This window comes from Ahaetulla prasina, chromosome 9 (assembly GCF_028640845.1).
Source record: "Ahaetulla prasina isolate Xishuangbanna chromosome 9, ASM2864084v1, whole genome shotgun sequence".
Classification (NCBI taxonomy): Eukaryota; Metazoa; Chordata; class Lepidosauria; order Squamata; family Colubridae; genus Ahaetulla; species Ahaetulla prasina.
In genome coordinates this window covers 19,264,551-19,269,277 of record NC_080547.1, presented here as the reverse complement: position 1 = coordinate 19,269,277, position 4,727 = coordinate 19,264,551, and the positions used below count along the sequence as shown (strand labels likewise).

The following is a 4,727-nucleotide window of genomic DNA, read 5'->3' as shown; positions in this document are numbered from 1 at the left end:
TCCATTAATTATGCCTCTTGATGCTGAAGTTATTCTTCATATATTTAATATATCTTGCTTTTCATTCCGGTACTTCATTCATTCACACGCTAATTCTCCCCATAGTCTAGGCCAGGGCTGTCCAAGCTTGGCAACTTTAAGACTTGTGGACTTCAACTCCCAGAATTCTTCAACCAGCAAAGCTGGCTGAGGAATTCTGGGAATTGAAGTCCACAAGTCTTAAAGTTGCCAAGTTTGGACATCTCTGGTCTAGGTACTTTTAAAAGTAAATCTGCAGTGAATTTCAGCGATGTGAATTAATATTTTAATTTCATTTTCCTAAGAAACACAACTCTCCCTCTCTCTCTCCTCTTTATATCTATCTATCTATCTATCTATCTATCTATCTATCTATCTATCTATCTATCTATCTATCTATCTATCTATCTATCTTTCTGTCTATCTATCATTATCTAATATCTATCTCTGTCTCTCCCTCCCTCCCTCCCTCCCATTGTTTTCTGGGCATCTTTGTGATTTCGTAAAAAATTGTCACCATTGGCTGTCTGAATATTTTTTAATTACTGGCTATTTTACTTCATTACTCTGGCCTTTTAACCCTAGAGAATAGAGAGCAATGGCAGAGTTGGCTGTCCCTCGCAGAAATGCTAGGATTAAAACTTCTCAAAGTCTCAACCCCTACCCCCCCACCCCCCCGGGTTGAATGGATACCTTCCATTCCGGAAGCCAGTCATTTCAGAAAGACCACCCATTTTCCTGCCCATCCAAAGTGTTCCGTACCAGAATCAAAGTTCAAGGTTGCAACTGTTTGCTCTACTAAGGCCAGTGCTTAAAAACACCTACGTTTTCTCCACTCATGTGTTTTCCTATCCCATTGGAAGCACATTGCATTAGCCCGGGGTCTGCAAACTTGGCTCTTTTAAGACTTGTGGACTTAAACTCCCAGAGGAATTGGCTGAGGAACTCTGGGAGTTGAAGTCCACAAGTCTTAAAAGAGCCAAGTTTCCAGATCTCTGCATTAGCCTACTCCAATAAAAATAGAGATCTATCTAACCAGTTTACTAAATAAGCTACCCTTGGCTAGATTCCCCCAATACGTCAAGGCATACAGTAGTCCATGGGTCACCAACCTTTCGGACCTCAGGGACCACTAACTTCATAATTTTAAATTCCGCGGACCACTAATATGATCTGCTTAATGACTGGCTGGGTGGGTGTGGCTAGGTAGTCATGTGACAGGGTGGGCGTGGCTAACTTGATGTCACCCATGTGCCTCGCCGGCCTCTACTCGCCCCTCCCAGCCGCTCCTCGCCTGCCCACCCAGGCTCCTTAGGGCCCCAGCAGGAAGCAGTTGCTGAAGCTAAGCAGACACCACAAGAAAGAGTTGCAAAACAGCTCAGTTCAAATTGGATCTGACCGAGAAGGAGGCTCAGCAGAAGCACCTCACTGAGGACTAGGAGCATAGGCTTTCCAAGCAGAGGGAAGACCTGCAAGAGTGCAAGGCCAGGTACTGGTGCCTGGAGGCTCAGCGGGCTGAGATGGTCAGCCAGTTCCAAGCCATGATGCAGTCCCACTGGAACGAGGCCCTCCAGCTCTTTGTCACCAGCGGCGCTTCCCTCCAGCCTTCGCCCAAAGCCCCACACCAGGAGGCCGAAACAGACCCCAAGTCAGAATTTCTTCCCCCCCAACCCACACAAAAAGACCCCAAAGGGGGAGACTCTACAGCAATACAAACATTCGTTGCAAGTATCCAGCCCAGGAGCCATAGTTTGAGGGCCCCTGATTTAGTGCAATATAAAAAATGCAAATAATTTTTCTGTGGACCACCAAAATTTTCTCATGGACCACCAGTAGTCCACGGACCACCAGTTGGTGACCGCTGCAGTAGTCCATATTACTGGTCAGGGCTAGAACTGACCAAGGCACAACCCAAACCCATGGTAGCCTATGCTTTAGGTGGTGGTTCTCTGCAAATCATTGCCACCTGAAATCAATTGGTATCCATGCTAGGAATGTGCGGTTACTCTCAATTCCAGCGATGGTATGTACACCATCCCATTAATGTATTTCTAAAATGACCTTCTTTTCCAAATACCTACATGCACTTTGTGACTGAATCCTGTCCTTTTGTGGTTTATTCGAACCATCAAATCATGTGAGCCCAGCAGACGTATAGAGGCAAACCCAATGAGGAAGTTAAATCAGTTTTGTATAGTGCGGTTAACGCGCTGGTGTTGAGTTCTAGTCCTGCCTTAGGCCTGAAATCCAGCCGGGTGACCTCACAGGCTTATAGCTGGGAAAATAGGAGGAGTATCGGGTATATTCACCCCCTTGAGTTATTTATAGAAAAAGGAAGGAAAGATGGAAAGAGAGCTACAAATTATGTTAGTTCTTGGGTTGTCCATGGAAGAATTGAAGAGCCAAGAACCAGCTTGGGACAGAGGACCAGGCTAAAGAGCGGAGGCAGGGGTGTCTCTTATCAGCTGAACCAAGGTAAGCCCTCCTTTGCTCCCAGTCCCATGGGGTTCTTCGGTCTACGAGTAGCCAGTCTGGAGTAGCTCTCCTTGGCAGCCCAGCAAGTCCCTTCTGCCAGGAGACCTTCTCCCCTCCCTCCCCTCCTCTTCCTCCATCCCTCAGGGCTCTCTCCTTCAGTTTCCCCACACCTGGGCAAGGGGAAAGGGCCTCCTCCACTGCTACTCAAGGAGAGAAGCAACCCTGGAATTAAGGAGAAACTTCCTAACAGAACAATTAGAATAGAATAGAATTATTTATTTATTTATTTATTTATTGTTCACATTTTTATACCACCCTTCTCCGAAGACTCAGGGCGGTGTACAGCAAATAAAACACAAATACAAAATTTTTAAAATACAATATATAATTAAAAATCTAATTCCATAAGCTGAATATTTAAAATACGTGGATAAAATTATAAAATAAAATAACCCCCTTAAAACCCCCACTAGAATTAGAATTAGAATTAGAATAGAATTTATTGGCCAAGTGTGATTGGACACACAAGGAATTTTTCTTGGTGCATATGCTCTCAGTGTACATAAAAGAAAACATACGTTCATCAAGGTACAACACTTACAACACAAATGATGGTCAAGATCTTCCTTTGTAAAACCCTTGATTAAAATTTATCATTTAGGCCAGCCCTGCTTGATGAAAGAAGAAAGTCTTAAGCTCGCGCTTGAAGGTCCGAAGATCAGGGAGTAGGTGTAGCCCCACGGGTAGTTCATTCCACAGGGCAGAAGCCCCGACAGAGAACGCTCTTCCCCTGGGGGCCACCAGCCGACATTGTTTGGCCGACGGCACCCTAAGGAGGCTCTCCCTGTGAGAGCGCACAGGGCCACACTTATTGGCCAAGTGTGATTGAACACACCAGGAATTTGTCTTCGGTGCATACGATCTCAGTGCACATAAAAAGACAAGATACCTTCGTCAAGAATCATAAGGTACAACACTTAATGATAGTCATCGGGTGCAAATAAGCAATCAAATCATACTAGAAAGCAATCAATATCAATATCCATCGTAAGGATACAAGCAACAAAGTTTTTTGTTAACCGGTTAGAATTAAATAACCAGTTAAAATTGTTAAAATTAACCTGTGGAAACAGAAGTTGCCTTCAGAAGTCGTGGGCGCTCCATCACTGGAGGCTTTTAAGAAGGGACTGGACAGTCACTTGTCTGGAATGGTATATATAGGGTCTCCTGCGTGAGCAGGGGGTTGGACTAGATGACCAAAGACCCTTCCAACTCTTGTTAATCTGAATCTTGTTAATCTGACATCAATACAATTGAACGTGTCCAGAAATATTTTACAAGAAGAGTTCTCCATTCCTCTGAAAACAATAAAATACCCTATCCCACCAGACTTGAAATCCTAGGCTTAGAAAACTTGGAACTCTGTTGCCTTCAACAAGACCTAAGTTTAACTCACAGAATCATCTATTGTAATGTCCTTCCTGTTAAAGACTACTTCAGCTTTAATTGCAATAATACTAGAGCAACTAATAGATTTAAACTTAATGTCAACCGCTTTAATCTAGATTGCAGAAAATATGACTTCTGTAACAGAATCATCAGTGCTTGGAACACTTTACCAGACTTGTGGTCTCTTCCCATAATCCTAAAAGTTTTATCCAAAAACTTTCTACTATTGACCTCACCCCATTCCTAAGAGGACCATAAGGGGCGTGCATAAGCGCACAAACGTGCCTACCGTTCCTGTCCTATTGTTTTTCTCTTCTTCTTCCTATATATATGCTTATACCTCCTTATATTTACCCATATATGTGTTTATTTACTATATAATCTTTTTGTATGATACCTACATATATTGTTGTGACAAAATAAAATAAATAAATAAATAAAATAAAATCCCTTCTGATCGATGGAGGGTCTCCTGCTTGAGCAGCGGGTTGGACTAGAAGCCCTCAAAGGTCCCTTCCAGCTGCATTCTGATTGGCTGTTACTCCCCGCCCCTCACCTGCCAGCAGGAGAAGCGGGCGGGGTCCCGCGCCGCCAGGTAACTCCAGCAGCAACAGCAGCAGCAGCAGCTCCGCCCCGCCGCGGGTCACCTGTGCGCGCAAAGGGCGATCCGGGAAGGCGAGGGAGGCAGAGCGAGCGACCCAGTTCAAGCAGGCGAGAGAAAGAAGGGAGAAGAAAAGAGGGGAGGGGAGGAAATAAAAAGAAAGAAAGAAAGATTTTAAAAAAAC

At 44.3% G+C, this 4,727-nt stretch overlaps 1 protein-coding gene across 1 annotated transcript in view; it reads left to right on the top strand.

The window, feature by feature from the left end:
- The first annotated feature begins 4,545 nt into the window (after window positions 1-4,545).
- ST14 (ST14 transmembrane serine protease matriptase) overlaps window positions 4,546-4,727 on the top strand; it is a 57,709-nt gene continuing 57,527 nt past the window's right edge. The window contains exon 1 of the mRNA XM_058194531.1: window positions 4,546-4,727. This exon is cut by the window's right edge and continues 415 nt beyond it. The gene's annotated coding sequence lies outside the window, so the exon portion shown is untranslated.